The sequence below is a fragment of the Heptranchias perlo genome, unplaced genomic scaffold, assembly GCF_035084215.1.
Source record: "Heptranchias perlo isolate sHepPer1 unplaced genomic scaffold, sHepPer1.hap1 HAP1_SCAFFOLD_54, whole genome shotgun sequence".
In the NCBI taxonomy this organism is placed as follows: Eukaryota; Metazoa; Chordata; class Chondrichthyes; order Hexanchiformes; family Hexanchidae; genus Heptranchias; species Heptranchias perlo.
In genome coordinates this window covers 6,339,294-6,361,639 of record NW_027139559.1, presented here as the reverse complement: position 1 = coordinate 6,361,639, position 22,346 = coordinate 6,339,294, and the positions used below count along the sequence as shown (strand labels likewise).

Genomic DNA, 22,346 nt, shown 5'->3' with positions numbered 1-22,346 from the left:
TAGATTTTCAGTTCACCAATTTGTCTTTTCCTCTCTCTATTTTACGGACTGAGTGTGGAAGAGGTTCGGTTTGGCGGCTAATCAATTCGATCAATTATTTGAACATAGTTTATTTTGATTGTAAATTTCTCGGAGACCTAGCGGGAGTTCAGTTGTCAGTTTTCTGAAAGATTTATTTCGATTTCGGAAGCTGAAGGGGCAACTTGGTAAATGAAGAAATAATCAATTAAATGAACAACATCCACAAAGTGAAAGCAAGAGACAGAAAGAAGTAAAGGCTTTAATGAACACGGTTCCGGGTTTTAGATCATTTGGTGATCGTGGTCCAATAAAAAAGGCATCTGATTTCGCTCCTAATCGTGATGTCATCACAAGATTGCAGGTTCCAGTCCTGCTGTGGGCGGTTTGCACACTGTTTGATAACGTGTTCTACATGGGCCGGAACTGTTTTACATCCGACCATTTCTAACAGTCCCAGAAGAGACTTGACGTAAATACATACATTCCTTGTCTTCCTGACTGTGCGATTTCAACATTGTCGATCTGGGTGCACGGGCAGGACATGTTGTACCGGTGACTTAATTTCCACTGTTTGGATTCAGAAAGAAGGGAATAAAACGGCTTTTGGAAGCTACCGGTGCATCGAGATGGGCGAAATCTTGAGGTGATGCTGATCTACTGCGCTCTGACCTATGATATAACTCGTTCCACGGACATTCCCAACAATTAATTCTCCTTCTGGATTAATTCGAATATGATGATGAGGAGGATTATTATCGTTATTTTCATTATATTCGTTACTGTTTATCATTATCCCCATTTCCTTGCACAATGTATTTAATTTGTGAGGATCTATTTTGCGTTGTTATTTGCCAAAGCTGCATTTCTGCCTGTCCCTTTGTCTGCACGTGCTGTATTCTCAACAGCACATTTCAAATACAAGGGGCTCAGAATGTCGAATGAAAACTCTTTCTCTAACATTAGGGAGTTGCTGTTTAGTATTAGAGCTGAGCGCAGGAATTGTAAGGGTCTGCTGCCCCTCAATTTCTCTGCCCGTCCAGTAAACCGGGTACATTGAGGAGGCGGTTTGTAGACCGAGACCAGCTTTTGTCACGGGCACTGATTTTCCATGAAATCTAGAATTCTCTCCCCGAAAAGGCTGTGGTCACTCCGTGAAATGAAAATATCAGTACTGAGATCGAGAGATTTTTGTTGGTTCAGGTTATCAGAGGGTGTCGAGAACAGACGGGTAAATGGAGCTGAGGTACAGATCAGCGAGGAACTAGTTGAATGATGGAACAGGCTCGAGCAGATGAATCGCTTCCATTTGTTCCTAAGGAGAGATCAGCCAAGATCTAATTGAATGGCTGAACGGACTCGATGGGCTGAATGGCCTCCTCCTGTGCTGCACCGAATATGATACTGTGATATCCCCGCGCTCCGGGCTCCTGCCCTCGGAGTGTTTGATGGGAAAGTTTAGAGGCAGCTTTGCTCTGTAACTAACCCGTGCTGTACCTGCCCTGTGACTGTTGCATGGGGCAGTGTAGAGGGAGATTTAGTCTGTAATCTAACTCGTGCTGTATCTGCGCTTGGAGTGTTTGATGGGACAGTTTAGAGGCAGCATTACTTTGTATTTAATCCGTACTGTACATGCCCTGTGAATGTTTGATGGGGCAGTGAAGAGGGAGATTTACTCTGTAATCAAATTGGTGCTGTACCTATCCTGGGTGTGTTTGAAGGGACATTGTTGAGGGAGCTTTACTCTCCATCTAACCCCAGCTTCCCAGTTCTCACAATATACATCAAACCCAACTAAGTCCTTCTCTCCATGCCTCTCAAACCCACCTTTCAAGCTTCTCACAATATCCCTCAACCCCCATCTCTCAGTCTGCTGTCGAAGCTCTGTAGCTTTTTTCGATGTTTGGCTGATAAAAACGTGCCGTGTAAAACCCCATGGAAAATCTATGGGAAGTGAAAATCTACCGAAAGTCTCGACTGGTCGGTTCAGCACTCAGCAAAATTAACCTTGCTGCTTTTAGCTCTGTGACGCAATGGATAGCGCATTGATACGTCATTGTGAGTAAATGAAGCTGTTTTTAAGGTTGTGGGTTCGATTCCCACTGGCGTTGTATTTTAGATAAAGGCTCCATAGTAATGATACTGAAGGGTGGGACCTTGTAATAAAAACCCAAGCTGTTCACTGATGTCCATCATGGAAGGTAAACAGCCACCCAGACGCTTCCTGTTTTAAGAACATGAGAAATAGGAGCAGGAGCCTGCCCCGTCATTCAATCAGATCATGGCTGAACTTCTACCTCAACTCCACTTTCCCGCCCGATCCCCATATCCCTTGATTCTCCTAGAGTACAAAAATATTTCTATGTCAGCCTTGAATATATTCAATGCTTCAGCATCCACAGCCCTCTGGGGTAAAGAATTCCAAATTTCACAACCCTCTGCGTGAACAAATTCCTCCTCATCACAGTCTTGAATGACCGACCACTTGTCCTGCGACTATGCCCCTGGTTCTATTCCATCGAACTAGGGGAAACAATCTCTCAGCACCTAACCTGTCAAACCCCCTCATAATCTTTTATGTTTTAATGAGATCACCTCTCATTTTTCTAAACTTCAGAGAGTATAGGCCCATTCTACTTAACCTCTCTTTATAGGACAACCCTCTCATCCCAGGAATTAATCTAGTCAACCTGCGTTGCACTGTCACCAAGGCAAGTATATCCTTCCTTAGATAAGGAGAGCAAAACTGTTCGCAGTACTGCAGGAGAGGTCTCACCAAAGCCGTCACAACTGCAATAAGACTTCCTTACTCTTGTCCTCCAACACCCTTGCAATAAAGGCCAACATGCCATTTGCTTTCCTAATTGCTTGCTGTGCCCACGTAATAAGTTTTTTGACCTTGGTCACCCAAGTCTCTCTGAAGACCAACGTTTAATAGATTCTCACCATTGAAACAATATTCTGTTCTTCTATTCTGACTGCCAAAGTGAATAACTTCACATTTCTCCACGTTATACTCTATCTGCCACCTTCTTGCCCACTCAGTAAATCTTTTTATATCCCTTTGCAGATTCTTTGTCTCCTCACAACTTGTTTTGCCGCCGAGCTTTGTATCGTCAGCAAAGGTGGATGCAGTACACTCGTTCCCTTTATCTAATTCATTAATATAGATTGTAAATAACTTAGGCCCAAGCACCGATCCTTGTGGCACCTCACTAATTACAGACTGCCAACCTGAGAATGACCCGTTATCCCTGCTCTCTTCTTTCTCTCCGTTAACCAATCTTCTATCCATGCTAATATATTACCCCCAACCCCATGCGCCCTTACCTAAAGGAACAACCTTTTATGTGGGAACTTATCGAATGCCTTTTGAAAATCCATGTAAACTACAGCCACTGGTTCCCCTTGATCTACCCTGCTGGTTACATCCTCAAAAAACTCGAATAAATTTGTCAAACAAGGGGCTCCAGTCCCACTCGACTTTCTTGATACTTAATTCCATCTGATCTGGATTGGCGAATCGCTCTCAAGGAGGAGGCTGATCTCCAGCTCAGGGGATTCATAGAGAAGAAATTAAAACATGGCCAGACCAAAGTGAATTTGCTGGCCTCCCATTCCAATCTCAGCACTCAGACTCCATTCAGTCTCACTGCCCGTCTGGAAATTATAATCTCCAGGAAGTAAAGATCATCTCACCGAATTGAAACACCTCTTGATGAAACTCTTTGAACGGAATCCAGTGTCCGGGCAAGCCTCACTTGCACACTGAAATCCCCCAGGATAATGTGACACTTCAGCCAGTTCCTTTGTCTGAACACAGAGACGGATGGTGTGCGGGCGGGGTCGCAACATGTGAGGAAACCACGTTCGATACAGACAGAGGTGAGAGAAACGGGATAAATTAAAAAATGATAAGTCGGTGTCATTAAACTGAGTTTTCAGTCCTGAGAAGTATCGGCGGAAGGGAAGAGTGATGGAACGAGGAAAAGCAATATAAACTAAACGGTATAATTCTAATAGGGGTGCAGGAACAGGGAGATCTGCGGGTCTATGTACACAAATCATTGAAGATGGTAGGGCAGGTTGAGAAAGCGGTTAAGAAAGCATACGGGAAACTGGGCTTTATGAATAGATGCATAGAGTTCAAAAGCAAGGAGGTTATGATGAACCTTTATAAAGCAGTGGTTGAGCCACAACTAGAGTATTGATTCTCGTTCTGGGCACCGCACATTCGGAAGGATGTGAAGGATTAGAGAGGTTGCAGAAGAGATTTACTGCAATGATTCCAGGGATGAGGGACTTCAGTTCCGTGCATAGACTGGAGAAGCTGGGGTTGTTCTCCATTGAGCCAGAAGTTTGAGAGGAGATTTGATCGAGGTATTCAACATCATGAAGGGTCCAGGCAGAGTAGATAGAGAGAAACTGTTCCCATTGGCGGATGGATCAAGTACCAGAGGACATAGATTTAAGGTCATGGGCAAAAGAACCAAAGGCGACATGAGAAAAAAGTTTTTGACACAGCGATGGTTGTGATCTGTAATGCAGTGCCTGAGGGGGTGGTGGAGGCGGATTCACTCGTGGCTTTCAAAAGCGAATTCGATCAGCACTTGAAGGGGAAAAAATGCAGAGCTACGAGTATAGAGCGGGGAAATGGGATCAGCTGGATTGCTCTTGCAGAGAGCAGGCACGGACTCGACGGGCCGAATGTACTCTTTCTGTGCTGGACCCATTCTATGACTCTATAATTCTAAGAGTGTTGTTGATAACACACTGGAGAGCGCTGGCTCCGAATCTGCGGTTAATTCACTCCCTGCAGTTTGAAACACTCCGTTTTTCTGATATTGAGAAGAATCTTGTTGCTGTAACTGAAAAACCAATTTGAAATTTCACTTCCTGTCCGGTCACGAGAATGAGGGGATGAAACTTTTGAAATTGTGGAATGTTTTCCTCTTGAAGTGAAGTGAACCGTGTAAATCCGGTTAAACCGGCGGGTCGGAATCCCCTTAGATTTAGAATCCAGCTCTTCAATCCCTTCGCTAAAACAACTCTGGTTTAAGAATTAAAGTCGTTGACCAGAAGCGGTCCCGCGGTGTTGGTGTGTCTTTAATCTCCACCATGAATGTTTAGCTCTCCCCTAGAATCAGTTTGTCCAACGTCCTCAGACAAAGATTCGTTCCCTCCTGTCGACTTGATTTGGGAAAATACAGAATATCAGCGAACAGCTGAATTTTTATTCCGCAATTGATTGATATTATTTAATGGAAATATAAAGGAGCAGGGGACACTTTAACCTCACGGAGATGATTCGATGCAATTGGAAACCCGTGGATGGGAATCTCTGGAACTAATTTAAATCGGCAGTCAACACAGAGAGGCTGGGAAGCAAAAACGAAGGGCTTCTGGAGGCTGCCAATGAGGAAGAGGAAACATTGATCTCGCTGCGCTCTGGAGCACAACGGGTGGAAAAATGGAAGCAAAGAAACAAACAACATGAACTTGAAGGCACCGCTGGGATTTGAACGCAGGATCCCCTGTTTACAAGACAGGTGCTTTAACCACTGAGCCACGGCGCCCACATTTGTACAAATCTTTCCCAACGTTATGGTATTGATACCTTTGTCAAGCGACTTTGTTGAGCCTTCTCCTTCAGAGCGTCTGCGCAATAACATCGATCTTTTGTTCAACGGTCTCAGCCTGAGAAACCATGGATATCAGTCATGACCTTCTCTTCCTTATCCCCTGTCAGTACATCTTATATCTTGTCCTATTCATCCTGTTTTAATCCCACACTCTATCCACACTATCTGATCTTACCCTATTGCATTTCTGATCTCTTCCCACGAAATGTTGGTGAGTACTGTGTGTGATACACCCGGCCCTGACCTCCTCCTGTGGGTGACCTCCGACAACTACTGCACAATAGTTTGTTTTACATTAGGAAATGTGTATTAGCGCTAGTCTACCCGGTGTACCTATTCTCACACAAACGGCAATTTTGCTTCAGATCATTTTAATTTTAGTAAGTCTTAATGGATAAGACAAATTGGACATTCAAAATTTTGTGAAGAGATGTTGATATTGTTTACTTGAAATAATTAGTGTACAACTCGATGATGCTGTACATCGGAATAGAAAGCGAGATTGAATGAACAGGTACCGTCTGAAAGGATGGCTGATCGGCTGTGGGTGGCTGCGAAGTTTTACATGGCTGCATGGTCAATTGCCAGCGTTTCGTTGAACTTCGGGTCTTATTTTCACTTTGAGGTTTTCACTGATTGATAAATGAGAAGTCCGGAGATCGAATCCCACTTATGTCCCACTCCGCTTCCATTTTAAGTGAAAAATCACCAATTGGCGTCTCAGATTTTTTTCAGAGCTGCAGACGGCAGGAACGTATTTTTCCACGAAAGCTGGCAGTGATGGATAGAAGGAAGGAAGATGGGAGGCAGCAGAAATAAACTCGACTGAAAAGGAACAAAAGACTGAGCCTGAGAGTGAGATGGCAGGAGAGAAGCTGAGAGGCTGAAGTATGTGACTTTTCTCAGTCACTTCTTGATGCCTCATACTTTATTTGCCGTTATTGTCCAATCTTAATTGGCTGCGGCGCGAATAATTGCGTAAATACAGCGAATTGGCGATCGCCGTTGACGGCAACCGTGGGCTGAGCGACGAAAACAACTTTTATCGTTTAACTGAGCCTTTCGGAGGAGCGGCGGAAATGTTCCAGAAATTATTGGGCAAATCACAAATTCCCGTATCTCACTTTCTGCAACATTTACCTATCGATAATGGCGCACGCTGTGAATTCATCATTGTGGCTCGAGGTCCCAGCAATTGCAGGATTAGAATGATAATGAAATAATTCTGGTCCGACAACAGTGAGACCTTGTTCCGCTCCGGGTTCCAACAGCCTTCTCTGTCCCTGCTCCGTCCACTTATCCCAGTTATCCACACAGAAAATGAGACCGGTCCAGTATTAAAACAAACTGGTGAAAGCGAAAATCTGTCTCTTTAACGCGGCGAGAACAAGCGTCGAACAGGGAACCAATGCAAATGGCGGCAGAGCACAGGCTTGGAGATCTCAGTGAATCAGCCGCCGGTGATATTAACCTCTCGATCAGGTCAATAAACACCAGACAGTTGTTTCTATCTCTCTGCCTGGTGCTGAATCCAGATATAAACAATGGTCCCTGGGGCAATTGGTGAAAGCAGAGGGAAACCGATCAGGGAGAAAACAGTGTCGGCGACCGAGACCAGACCGGGATCCCGAGCCACACGGGCTGGATCCAATCACTGAGCAGTTCATCGCTTCAACCACCTTCGAGATTCCTCCTCGGATCAGTTTCACCAAAACCGCTTCCTGTTTCTGGGTCAAATTCAATCTGATCAAGCGGATCAAAAATAAAAATCGAACTCATATTTCTCCAGCAGCGCAGTCGGCAAGATCTGGTTCCAGATCATATTCCTGATTCTTGGAACACTAATCCTTGACTCACCAGCACGGGATGCAAAGACAATTCTGATTGAAAAGCAAAAAATGAGGGTTTTCAATAAAGTCCCCTGGACGAGATTTACTGCAGCGCTCACTGAAACCTCTGTGGGGAAACACCATGGGATTTCAAGGATTCCTCAAAATATCAAGGAACCGGATTGTGCTCCCAATATTTCTCAGTGACTTGGATGAAGGAATAGAGAGTTTTATATCCAAGTTTGCAGATGACAGTAAGATCGGAGGCACAGTTACCTGTGTGGATTGGATCAGAAAGTTACAAAGGGACAGAGACAGATTAAATGACTCGTAAAACTGTGTTAAATGGAGTTCAATGTGGGTAAGTGTGAGGTAATTCACTTTGGATCCAATCAATCGGAAAATGTTCTAAATGTCGAGAGATTAGGAACAGTGTAGGAGCAAAGGGATTTGTGTGTCCATGTACACAAATCACTAAAAACTACTGGACAATAAAAAAGGTCATCAAAAAGGTCAAAGGGATGTTGACCTTTATTTTAAGGGGACTGGAATACAAAGAGGAGGGAGTTGTGCTTCAGTACATCAGTAGAACTGCGTTCAGTTCTGGGCACCGCCCCTCAGGAAGGATATATCGGCCTTGGAGGGGGTGCAGCGCAGATTACCAGAATCATACCTGGTCTTAAAGGTTTAAATTATGAAGACAGGTTGCATTAACTCGGATTCTGTTGCCTTCAGTTTGAATGGTTGATCTGATTGAGGTATTTAAAATGATAAAACGATTCGGAAGAGTAGATACAGAGAAGCTATTTCCTCTGGTGGTGGGGGTGGGGCGGGGCATAAAATTAGAGCTCGGATTTTCATTGGTGAAATCAGGAAGCACCTTTTTCCGTTGCACATACAGACAATAATGCAGTTTCTGACCTCAGACATTCTGCAAGGTCTCACTTGATAACGCAAGTCGTACATTGAAAACGATTTCGGTAAAGAAGGCCTGATAGCGTCGGCTTGAAATAGATAGTGTACAACATGGACTTGGATGGACGGGGCAGAATTTCAAAGTTTGCAGAGGACAGAGACAGAGAAAAGATAAATATCTACAGACTTGGTACAAATCTAATAACTGGGCTGATTTAAGATTGTTGAAAAGTTTTGAAATTAGATTTCTTCTTGATGGATAAAGTTAACCCTTTGTGTTCCACCTTCCATATCATTTGCTGTTCCCGCTAATCTTTCATTCGCTGCAAACCACAGAGGCAGAAAGGAAGGACAGAACAATCTATCTCCGATCCTTCCTCTCTACTCGAACTTTACCCCATGAGATGAGGTGAAAAATTCCAATTACTCCTCTCCATTTCAACAAAATATAAACAATCCAGGGACACAGACTTAAAACACCGGTGTCGGATTGATAATAATAACATTCAAGCCCATTTTGATTGTTGAAAACTTACGTTGGGCCGCCTCAAAAGTCCAATACAATAACGACGCGGATGGGATTCGGAACCACCCGTACAGAAACAATGGATCGGCCGACCATTTCTAAATCCAAACAGTAGAAATAAAGTCACTTTTACACTATTTCCTGCCCCTGCACCCAGATCGACAATGTTGAAAATGTCGGGTCCACTTCTGTCAGCAAAGGAATTTACGTATTTCCGTTCCATTCGTTCAGTTACTGTCAGAAACGGTCGGGCGTCAAACAGTGACGGCGCACGTTGGAACAAATGCAAAAACGACCGCGGCAGGACTCGAACCTGCAATCTTCTGATATCATCGTGATTAATACCGAAGTCAGACGCCTTATCCATTAGGCCACGCGGACGCTGCTCTAATGTTTCTGCAAAAGATGTTAAACCAGGGACTATGGTGGTTAAGACTCTGCTTGTATCTTTCTCTTACTTTCATTTTGGTGATGTTGTTCATTCATTGTTTTCTTTCTTGCAGCAAGTTGGCTTTGCTGTTTCTGACTAATCAGGAAACTGACAACCGAAATCCGCTGGGTCTCCGAGAAACCTACAATCAGAATAAACAATGTTCAAATCTTTGATCAAAGTGTTCAGCCTCCAAAGCGAATCTCTTTCGCACTCAGCCTGAAAAATAGAGAGAGGGGAAATAAAATAAATGACAAATCGGTAAACTAAAAATGTACACGGAGAACAACACCGAGCGGAGAATGTGAACAGAATTTACTATCCAAGCCCGACGGGCCGAGTGGCCTCATCCTGTCCAGTAAAGTACGAACAATCCCCAATTCTGCTGGGTGAGATAATTAGTTTCTGATTTTCTTTTTTTGGTAAATATAAACGCGGACGGGGTCCCGCACCACGGGGTAAACGGGTCAGATCCAGACCTGGCGCTCAGTGTTAATGTTAATATTGAGCACGGGATTCTATCCGTGTAATAATCAAATCGCAGGTTTCTTGCTATATATTCGACACATCCCCTTGCTGTGTGTTTAATCAGGGCAGGGAATGTTTTGCTGGTTTAATGATCTTCATTTTGCAGGAAATTAGTAAACTCGTCTCAATACATGAGATTTCCAGTTTCTATTTCGCTAAATGGAGTTGGGGTGCAGATCAGCGATGAGCTGCTGTGACTCCGCCGCGCCGGTTTAACCTGAATTAGACGTTTCAGTGAAGTGAAGTGAACCGTCTCAATCCGGTTTATTTCTTTATTTGTAACATTGTTCATTTTGAGTGACAGTTTGATCGAAAATCCATTGAGAGTTCAGTTGTCAGTTTTCTGATCAGTTTGAATCTGAAGAAGATAAAAATAAGGAAAGAAAAACATTACAAAGGTCAAAACTCCAACTGATACAATCACTTTGTCTTCACCTTTAACGACAATTAATTCTCCCTGCTACCCCGTTCAATATTCATCTCTCCACTCGCGTCATTACTATACATTATCTGGTCATTGTCACATCACTGTGCTTGGGATCTTGCTGTGCGAAAATTGACTGCCTCGTTTCCTACATGTCAGCAGTGACTACACTACCAAAAGTGCTTCATTGTCAGTAAAGCGCTTTGAGACGTCCTGGGGTCTGAAGGGCGCTATCAAAAAACATTCTTTCTTTCGGTGGCCCCATGTGCCAGGTCCCATATCGGAATCCTGTCCACCTGCGCACGCAGGAATCATTGGGCGGTAATTTGGACAGGTGGTCCAGTTATGACACAATGTTTTCACTGCTGTGAACTGGGTTCAATTCCACGTTAAAAAATACTTTTTACAAAAGAGCTGAGAAGCCAATAATATTAAAGATAACTAATCAAAGTCTAAAAACAATTATTAAAGCCCTGCGCAGAGTGTGAATTTCAAAGATTCGATGATACTGAGGGTGGAACTCCCGATTCGTGTATAGTTTTAATTTAAAATGTTTATTTATTTATTTGAATTGATTTCATACCGAAATCGTAAACAGTCTATTCCGATCCTTGTTGAGCCGAATCAGTATTTACAATCTTATTACACGAGCTGAATAATCTGGAAAAAAACCAGTCAGAAAAATGCACCAGACGACTTCAAATGTACACCCTGTGATGAGGACAATATTACAGCCGAAGGACACATTGAAACGGTGAACGGCTCAGACTGTAAATCTAACGGAAAAGTCAATTAATTTTCCGTTTACGGCCCTGGGTGGGCTCAAAACCACCAACTTTTCAGTTAATAGCCGAACGAATTGATTGATTGCGCCACAAAGACGGTGAAGTAATTGAGATACTGAACCATTAATTGACCGAGAAAATGAAGCGACCGCAGTAACAGCGGTCTGCAATGATTCACCATCTTATTTGAAAATACCAGAATTAAATGACATTTCTTTTGCTCTGCGTTTCGTTTAATGACTTTGCATTACGTTGTTTCTGTGCAAATGGAATAACATTTTAGATTTGAAGTTTTGCGTTTGTCCGACATTGATCCCGAGGATCTGGCGTGACCGGTGAAGAAGTTAATGACTGAACCCCAATGACTAACACTGACCCCTCTCTACACTCAATATCAGTGGTCAGCGGCTTATGGCCTTACCAGCGTTTTATACAGTTCCTTCATTACATCCCTGATTTTGCATTCAAAACATCGGCGAATAGCGGAGAGCATTTCGTACACCTTCTTCACAACCTTATCTACCTGTACTGCCACCTTCAGGGACCTGTGCACATGCACTCCAAGGTCTCTCACTTCCTCTGCCCCTCTCAATATATTCCCGTTTCCTGCGTATTCCATTTTACTGTTTGCCTTCTCTAAGTGCGTTACCTCATACTTCTCCGGGTTGAACTCCATTTGCCACTTTTCCGCCCACTCCACCAACCCATTGATATCTTCTTGGAGTCTACAGCTATCCTCTTCAATATCAAGGACACGGCCAATTTTTTGTCGTCTGCAAATTTGCCCCCGACATTCAAGTCCAATTCATTAATATATACCACAAACAGCAATGGACCCGGCATTGAGCCCCGTGGCACACCACTGGAAACGGATTTCCATTCGCAAAGACATCCATCGACTTTTACCCTTTCTTTCCTGTTACTGAGCCAATTTTGGATCCAATTCGCCTCATTTCCCTGTATCCCATGGGTTTTACCTTTCCGACCAGTCTGCCATGTGGGACCTTGTCAAAAGCCTTACTAAAATCCATGTAGACAACATCCACTGCACTTCCCTCATCAATCCTCATTCTCACTTCCTCAAATAATTCAATCATAGAATCATAGAAGTTACAACATGGAAACAGGCCCTTCGGCCCAACATGTCCATCTCGCCCAGTTTATACCACTAAGCTAGTCCCAATTGCCTGCACTTGGCCCATATCCCTCTATACTCATCTTACCCATGTCACTGTCCAAATGCTTTTTAAAAGACAAAATTGTACCCGCCTCCACGACTGCCTCTGGCAGCTCGTCCCAGACACTCACCACCCTTTGAGTGAAAAAATTGCCCCTCTGGACCCTTTTGTATCTCTCCCCTCTCACCTTAAATCTATGCCCCCTCGTTATAGACTCCCCTACCTCTGGGAAAAGATTTTGACTATCGACCTTATCTATGCCCCTCATTATATTATAGACTTCTATAAGATCACCCCTTAACCTCCTACTCTCCAGGGAAAAAAGTCCCAGTCTGTCTAACCTCTCCCTGTAAGTCAAACCATCAAGTCCCGGTAGCATCCTAGTAAATCTTTTCTGCACTCTTTCTAGTTTAATAATATCCTTTCTATAATAGGGTGACCAGAACTGTACACAGTACTCCAAGTGTGGCCTCACCAATGCCCTGTACAACTTCAACAAGACATCCCAACTCCTGCATTCAATGTTCTGACCAATGAAACCAAGCATGCCGAATGCCTTCTTCACCACCCTATCCACCTGTGACTCCACTTTCAAGGAGCTATGAATCTGTACTCCTAGATCTCTTTGTTCTATAACTCTCCCCAACGCCCTATCATTAACGGAGTAGGTCCTGGCCCGATTCGATCTACCAAAATGCATCACCTCACATTTATCTAAATTAAACTCCATCTGCCATTCATCGGCCCACTGGCCCAATTGATCAAGATCCCGTTGCAATCCCAGATAACCTTCTTCACTGTCCACAATGCCACCAATCTTGGTGTCATCTGCAAACTTACTAATCATGCCTCCTAAATTCTCATCCAAATCATTAATATAAATAACAAATAACAGCGGACCCAGCACCGATCCCTGAGGCACACCGCTGGACACAGGCATCCAGTTTGAAAAACAACCCTCGACAACCACCCTCTGTCTTCTGTCGTCAAGCCAATTTTGTATCCAATTGGCTACCTCACCTTGGATCCCATGAGATTTAACCTTATGTAACAACCTACCATGCGGTACCTTGTCAAATGCTTTGCTGAAGTCCATGTAGACCACGTCTACTGCACAGCCCTCATCTATCTTCTTGGTTACCCCTTCAAAAAACTCAATCAAATTCGTGAGACATGATTTTCCGCTCACAAAACCATGCTGACTGTTCCTAATTAGTCCCTGCCTCTCCAAATGCCTGTAGATCCTGTCCCTCAGAATACCCTCGAACAACTTACCCACTACAGATGTCAGGCTCACTGGTCTGTAGTTCCCAGGCTTTTCCCTGCCGCCCTTCTTAAACAAAGGCACAACATTTGCTACCCTCCAATCTTCAGGCACCTCACCTGTAGCGGTGGATGATTCAAATATCTCTGCTAGGGGACCCGCAATTTCCTCCCTAACCTCCCATAACGTCCTGGGATACATTTCACCAGGTCCCGGAGATTTATCTACCTTGATGCGCGTTAAGACTTCCAGCACCTCCCTCTCTGTAATATGTACACTCCTCAAGACATCACTATTTATTTCCCCAAGTTCCCTAACATCCATGCCTTTCTCAACCGTAAATACCGATGTGAAATATTCATTCAGGATCTCACCCATTTCTTGTGGTTCCGCACATGGATGACCTTGTTGATCCTTAAGAGGCCCTACTCTCTCCCTCGTTACCCTTTTGCCCTTTATGTATTTGTAGAAGCTCTTTGGATTCCCCTTTGCCTGATCTGCCAAAGCAATCTCATATCCCCTTTTTGCCCTCCTGATTTCTCTCTTAACTCTACTCCGGCAATCTCTATACTCTTCAAGGGATCCACTTGATCCCAGCTGCCTATGCATGTCATATGCCTCCTTCTTCTTTTTGAAAAGTTGCTCAATCTCCCGAGTCATCCAAGGTTCCCTACTTCTACCAGCCTTGCCCTTCACTTTATAAGGAATGTGCTTACCCTGAACCCTGGTTAACACACTTTTGAAAGCCTCCCACTTACCAGACGTCCCTTTGCCTGCCAACAGACTCTCCCAATCAACTTCTGAAAGTTCCTGTCTAATACCATCAAAATTGGCCTTTCCCCAATTTAGAATTTTAACTTTTGGGCCAGACCTATCCTTCTCCATAGCTATCTTAAAACTAATGGAATTATGATCACTTGTCCCAAAGTGATCCCTCACCAACAATCAGATTTGTGAGGCTTGACCTTCCCTGAACAAATCCATGCTGACCATCCTTGATTAAACCATGCCTTTCCAAATGAGAGTTTATCCTATCCCTCAGTATTGATTCTAATAGTTTGCTCACCACCGAGGGAAGATTGACTGGCCTATAATGTTTCGGCCTTTCCCTCGTACCCTTTCGAAACAATGGTACTATGTTTGCAGATTTCCAGTCCACCGGTACCTCCCCTGTATCTAGTGAGGATTGGAAAATGATCCGCAGAGCATCCGCTACTTCCTCCCTGGCTTCCTACAATTGCCTAGGAAACAATCCATCCGGCCCTTGTGACTTATCAACTTTCAAGCATTCCAGTCCCTCTTGTACTGCCTCTCTCGTTATATTTATCTTATCCAATATTACAGGAAGGACATAAATGCTCTGGGGAGAGTGCAGAGAATATTTACAAGTATGTTGCCACGGCATGAAAATTGCAGCTACGAGGAGAGATTGGATAGGCTGGGGTTGCTTTCCTTGGAGTAGAGGAGGCTGAGGGGCGACTTGATTGAGGTGTACGATAATATGAGGGGCCCCGTTAGAGTGGATAGGAAGTATCTGTTTCTCCGAGCGGAGAGTTCAAGAACTAGAGGACATCGATTTAAGCTGATTGGCAGAAGGATTAGAGGGGACATGAGGAAAATCTTTTTTACCCCAGAGGGTGGTGGGTGTATGGAATTCACTGCCCGAATTGGTGGTAGAGGCAGGGACCCTCAACTCTTTTAAAAAATACCTGGACCTGCAACTGAAGTGCTGTAAGCTGCAGGGCTACGGACCGGGTGCTGGAAGGTAAAATTTGAATGGGCACCTGGTTGTCCTTCGAGCCGGCGCGGCCACGATGGGCCGAATGGCCCCCATCTGTGCTGTTTCTTTTTTATGGTTCTATGGTTCTATGGAAAGAATGCAGGATTGGATATCGATATTTTCAGATGAGGATAAATGATGAGGCACAGTACGTAGTGTAGACGGGAGCAGCAAATTGCAAAGGGACATAGAGAGATTAAGTGAGTGGGCAAGATTAAGACAAATGGAGTTCAAGTGGGCAAGTGTGAGGTCACCCATTTTGGACACAAGAAATATAAATCAGACTAATTTCTAAATGGGGAGAAGCTCGGGACTATCGAGGAGCAAAGAGATTTCAGAGTCCATGTTCACAAATCATTAAAAGTCGGTAGACAGGTAAAAACAGCAATCAAAAAGCCTAATTGGATGTTAATATTGACCTTTATCTCAAGGGGGTTCGAGTACAAAAGTGACGATTCAGTTGCACTATGCCTTGGTCAGACCCCATCTGGAGTTTTGCGTTCTGCTTTGGATACCGAACCTCAGAAGGATACATTGGCCTTGGGGTGTGTTTAGCGCAGATTCAGCAGATTGATGCAAAGGGTAAACGGGTCAAATTATGAGGAGACATTACACAAACTAGGCTTATTTTCCCTGGAATATAGAAGGTTGAGGGATGATTTGATTGAGGTTTTTGGATTTTTAAATGAATTGATAGGGTAGATAGAGATTTAAAAAATTTCGCTGTTGGGGGATTCTAGGACAACGTGACATAACCTTAAAATCAGAGCCAGGCCGCTCAGGAGAGAAGTTAGGAAAGACTTTGTCTTCGAACAAAGGGCGGTAGAACTGTGGAACTCTCTCCCACAAGAAGTAGTATGTGCGAGCTCAATTAATAATTTTAAATCTGAGATCGATAGATTTTTGCTGACCAAGGTTAATCAGGGATATGGAGACAAGGCGGGTGCATGCAACAAATTATACAGATCAGCCATGATCTCATTGAATGGCGGAACAGGCTCGAGGGGCTGAATGGCCTACCCCGCTTCCACATTCCTTTGTTTGATCGCAATAAAATTTCCGCATGAAATCAATTCAATTCAGTTTCCTAGAAGTAAAGGGAATTAGGGGTTATGGGGAGCGGGCAGGAAATTGGACACGAATTTAGATTTGAGGTTAGGATCAGATCAGCCATGATCTTATTGAATGGCGGAGCAGGCTCGAGGGGCCGATTGGCCTGCTCCTGCTCCTTTTGCTTATGTTCTTATGTAATAAATAAAGAATAAAAATGCTAATTTTTGTAAAACTGTGGAGTCTAGGGAGAGAGCGGGAATATGGTATTGAGATAGAGGAAGAGCCATAATCATATTAAATGGCGGAGCAGGCTCGAAGGGCCGAATTGCCTACTCCTGATCCTATTTTCTATGTATCTATGTTAAAATCTTTGCTTACACCAGTCTATGTGAAAATTAAAATCTCCCATTATAACAACATAGCTTTCGTTACATGCTTCCCATGTCTCCTTATTGATACATCCCCCATTAAATTACGACTACACAATGATCTGTGGACAATTCCTATCAGAGTCTTCAATGCTTGCTGTTACGTCGTTCAACTCATAGTCCATCCAATGCCTGATCTATTTAATTTTTGAGGAGTTCACTTGTAAGATAGGCATGGGAGTGTCTTAAGGTGTTGTGTAAAGGGACTTCCAGAAGGCATTCGTTAAAGCTCCACACAAAAATTATACGCAGAAATGAGAGAGTATGGAATTGGAAGTGGCATTTTGATCTGTGTTGGGAATTGTTTGTCAGGTCGGAAATATATTGTGGAGATAAAGTGTTTGTTTTCTGATCTTCTAAATGTGACAAGTGGTGTTCTCTGGGGATCTCTTCCGGGGAGTCAACTTTTCGACATATTGATTGATGACTTGGATGAAAGAATATAGGGTTGTATATTTAAGTTTGGAGGTTGCACTAAATTAGGAGGAACAGTAAGTAGTGTAGAGGGAAGCAGAAAGTTGAAAAGGGACAGAGACAGATTAATTGAGTGGGCAAAACTTTAACAGACGGAGTTCAATGTGAAGTCAGTTTGGACCTGGGAAAGATAACTTAAGAGTATAAATGGAGAGAAACGAGGAACTGAACAGTATACAAATAATTAAAAGCAAGTAGGCAGGTACAAAAAGCAATGAAAAAGATTAATGGAAGAATGACCTTACTCTCAAGGGCCTGGAATACAAAGGGGAGGAAGTTATGCTTCAGTTGTATAGAGGCTTGGTCAGACCCCATCGAGAGATACTGCGTTCAGTTTTGGGCAATGCAGCTCAGGATGTCCATATTTTTAAAATTCGTTCATGGGATGTGGCCGTCGCTGGCGAGGTCGGCATTTATTGCCCATCTGTAATTGCCCTTGAAAAGGTGGTAGTGAGCCGCTTCTTGAACCGCTGTGGTCCGTGTGGTGAATGTTCTCCCACATTGCTATTGGGAAGGGAGTTCCTGGATTTTTAGCCAGCGACGATGAAAGGAGCGGCAATATGTTTCCAAGTCGCGATGGTGTGTGACTTGGAGCGGAACGTGCAGTTGGTGTTGTTCCCATGTGCCTGCTGCCCTTGTACTTCAAGGTGGTAGAGGTCGCGGATTTGGGAGGTGCTGTCGAAGAAGCCTTGGCAAGTTGCTGCAGTGCATCCTGTGGATGGTACACGCTGCAGCCACGGTGCGCTGGTTGTGAAGGGAGTGAATGTTTAGGGTGGTGCACGGAGTGCCAATCAAGTGGTCTGCTTTGTCCTTGATGGTGTCGAGCTCCTTGAGTGTTGTTGGAGCTGCACTCGTCCAAGCAAGTGGAGAGTATTCCATCACACTGCTGACTTGTGCCTTCTAGATGCTGGAAAGGATTTGGGGAGTCAGGAGGTGAGTAACTCGCCGCAGAATACCCAGCCTCTGACCTGCTCTTGTAGCCACAGCATTTAAGTGCCTGGTCCAGTTAACTTTCTGGACAATAGTGACTTCCAGGATGTTGATGGTGGGGGATTCGGCGATGGTAATGGCATTGAATGTCAAGGGGAGGTGGTTAGAATCTCTCTTGTTGGAGATGGTCATTGCCTTTCACTTGCCTGGCACGAATGTTACTTGCCACTTATCAGCCCCAAACTGGATGTTGTCCAAATCTTTCTGCTTGCAGGCACGAACCACTGCATTATCTGAGGGTTTGCGAATGGAACTGAACAATCTGCAATCAACAGCGAACTTCCCGATTTCTGACCTTATGATGCAGGGAAGGTCATTGGTGAAGCATCTGAAGATGGCTGGGCCTGGGACACTGCCCTGTGGATCTCCTGCAGCAATATCCTGGGGCTGAGATGATTGCCGTCAAACAACACTCAAGATTATTGGCCTTGGAATGTTGCAGAGCAGTTTCACTCGAAGGATACCAAGCTTAGATCCTTAAACTATAAGGACAGGTTGCATAAACTAGTCTTATATTCCATTGAGTGTAGAAGATTGAGTTGTTATCTGATGGAGTTGATTAAAATTTTAAAAATTTTCGATAGGTTCGATACAGGGAAACGATTTCCTCTGTTCCTGAAATCAAGAACGATGAGGCACAATCTTCAAATTACAGCTTGGCCATTTCGGAGGGAAGTCAAGAAGAACAGAAAAATAATCAGAAAAAATCGATTCTGAGCCGATGAAGATGTGATGTCTAAATGATTGGAAAAAGAGACTCATTTTAAGGAGTTTTAAACGTGAAAGAGCGACGTGGAGAGAAAGGACGGTTCATGAATGGGATTCCAGAACCTATGGCCTAGACGACTGAATGCTCAGCCCCCATTTGTGGGTCGCCGGGAAGGGGTGGTCCACAAGATGTCGGAGATGGTTGAACACAGATTTATCAGGGGGCTGTATGGCTTGAACAGTTTACAGAGATAGGGCGGGTGAGGCTATAAAGTGATTTAAACACAAGGATGACAATGTAAAATTTTAATCTTTAGGGGACTTGGAGCCAAAGTAGATCAGCGAGCACAGGGGTGACGGTCAGCAAAGTTATGAATGAGCTCGAGTTCATGGAGAGTGGAAGATGGGAGATCGGCCTGGAGACCGTTGGAATATTCGAGTGTGGAGGTGACAGTGTCATAGATGAATGTTCCTGGAGCAGGTGGATGAGGCGAATTCAGGTACAAGTGATGTTACAGAGGCGAAAGAAGGCTGCCTTCGTGATGGAGATGATATGCGGTCGGAAGCTCATCCCAGCATCAAATAGATTGCGGACAATCCTATTCCAACCGAACAGAATGACCGGAGAGCGGGATGGAATTGCTGGCGAGGGTACGGAGTTTGTAGAAGGAGCAGAAGACGATGGCTTCAGTCTTTCCAATATTCAATCGGAGTAAATTGTGGCTCATCCAAGTCTCGATTTCGGACATGCAGTCTGCCAAGACAGAGGTAGTGGACGGGTCGAGAGAGCTGGTGGTAAGTAAGATCTCGGTGTCATTCGCGTACATGTGGGAGCTGACCCCATGTGTTTGCATGATCTCACCAAGCCGCAGCGTGCATATGAGGGCGATGGGGTGAAGGGTAGATCCGTGGGAGGCTCCAAATATATCGGCACGGGATTGGGAATTGAATGCATTGCTGAAGATACTCGGGCGATGATTGGATCGGCAAGAGTGCAACCAAACTTGGGCAGTCCAACTTAGCTCGACAACAGAGGAGAGGCGTCGGTGAAGGAGGGGGTGGTCTAACCTGTCATTGACTGCAGACAGGTCGAGAAGGCTGAGAAGGTAGAGTGCATCTCGGTCACAGTCACATAAGATGTCATTTGCAACATTGATTAGGGCCGTTTCAGTGATGCTGCAGGGGCGCCAATCTTATTGGAGAGATTCAAACAGGGAGCTGCGGGACAGGCGGGCTTGAATTTGAGGAGAGGAAACCGTTAACAATAACTGATCACTTGATGGCCAGGAAGTTGGGTGGTCCGACGTTTTGTGGTGCAAAGAACAGGAGTTTGGTCCGATGGGAATTATGAGCAGGGAGAGGGTATGAAATTAGAAAGGAGAGAAAGTAGAGAAAGGGCCAGGTTCAGGGTTAACTGATGGAGATGCCTGGGGGAGGTTTTGCTTGATGGGTAAGGGGTATGTCCCAGAGGCAGATGAATTGATGTTCTGAATAGTGACAAACAAGTCCGTCATTTACTCGCAGTTGTTAATGGTGAGGGTGGAGGGGCAGTGGAGAGAAGTTTAACGAGACGGTTGGCAGTGGAGAAAGGAAGACAAGGGTTATGTTTGCGTCCCAGGATAATCATGGAGTAGTGGGCTGTTTTAGCAGAGGAGACCAAGGCCCGATAGGTTTTGATCTGGTCGAGGCAGATCTGGCAATGGATGGCTGAACCAATTCGTTACTCTGTGGCTTAAGGGAGTGAAGATGAGGGATGTGCCAGGAGACTGATCAGGGTGGAAGAGCGTAAGGGTTTTATTGGGGTTAAGGACATCAAGGTGTCGATGAGTGAGTGGCTGAGCAGATCGATAACTGGAGAAATATGCTGGGAAATGGACAACTAAAGGCGAGTAAGTTGGGAGTTTTAAAGTGTCGCTCTAAATGTCTTGACGAGCGAATACTTTTCCCAGCGGCGGACACAGTAGGAAGTGAGGTTAGAATGGAACTGGAGATGTGAATGTTAAGTGATGCTGGGGTTTGGTCGGTTATGTCCATGCATGTGACCGGGAAAATGGAAGTCGAGAAGCCACGGGAGATCGCATGGTCGAAGAAATCAAGGAGACAATCACTGCTGTCAGAATGTGGGTTTCACATTGTTTGCCCTTCCCCGTTGTTATTAATATTAATATATAGTGCTGGGACAGTTCCTCTGTACAACCATGTAACATTTGATCAATTATATTTAGTTATATATAAAGTGCTGGGTTGAAAAGGGGTTAACTGAATGTGTTTGTTCAGTGAATGTAATTAATGTCAGTCTCCATGGACCCTATTTGAGTCACTGGAGGGTTTCCCTCTGCTATAAATCAGGGATTTAACTCAAGGTATTACTCAATGGTATCAGTCAGAGCATCACCCTCAGCACAAGCACGGAGCAGCGGCTATAAGGAGAGGGGAGGAATGCTCCTTCAGTTTCAGATACTTGCGGCCGTTCATGCCGTACAGAAGATATACTACCCCATCCTGGCTGCTGTCGGGATCCCGGGTAAGGAACTACCTCCTGCTATCCATGTTGTAAATCTTGTTTAACTGTGTGACTGTATTTTCTGTGTGACTTGCTGAGTACTTCCAGCATTTTCCGTTTTTATTATTAGTTTTAATCTAGTCGGCTTCAGGCAGTCAATTAAATGTCATCAACAGTTATAGGACTCGAGGTTAGAACTGATCGAGTCCGGTTCAGATATTTAATCAAATCTCACCAACAGTTGCACGACACCAGATTAGAGCTTATCGATTCGGGTTTAAACACTTAATCAAATCACACCAACAGTTACAGGACTCCAGGTTAAAAATTATTTAGTCGGGTTAAGATGCTTAATCAAATCTCACCAACAGTCACAGGAATTCAGATTAGAACTGATGTAGTCGAGTTCAGATACTTAATCGAATCGCACCAACGATTATAGGACTCCAGGTGTGAACTGATCCAGTTGGGTTCAGACAATTGAACAAATCTCACCAATAGTTACACGACACCAGATTACAACTGATCGAGTCGGGTTCAGATACTAAATGAAATCTCAGTAACAGTTACTGGACTCCAGATTAGAACTGATCTAGTTGGGTTCATACTATTCGTTAAATCTCACCAACAGTTACAGGACTCCAGATTCGATCTGATCAGGTCGGGTTCAGATACTGAATCAAATCTCACCAACAGTTACAGGGCATCAGAATAGGACTGATCTTGTCGAGTTCAGGGAATTAATGAAATCCCACCAATATTTACAGAGCTGCAGATTAGAATTTATCGAGTCGGGTTCAGATACTGAATCAAATCTCACCAAAAGTTACAGGGCTTCAGTTTAGAACTGATCTAGTCGGGTTTGGACACA

General features: G+C 44.2%; 2 non-coding genes across 2 annotated transcripts; both read right to left on the bottom strand.

Moving 5' to 3' along the window:
- Positions 1–5,521: 5,521 nt before the first annotated feature.
- trnat-ugu (transfer RNA threonine (anticodon UGU)) lies at positions 5,522–5,594 on the bottom strand. Its single transcript has one exon. It is a non-coding gene; the product is annotated as a tRNA-Thr (tRNA).
- Positions 5,595–9,222: 3,628 nt separating this feature from the next.
- On the bottom strand, positions 9,223–9,311 carry trnar-ucg (transfer RNA arginine (anticodon UCG)). Its single transcript is given in 2 exon segments — positions 9,223–9,258; positions 9,275–9,311. It is a non-coding gene; the product is annotated as a tRNA-Arg (tRNA).
- Positions 9,312–22,346: the final 13,035 nt, after the last annotated feature.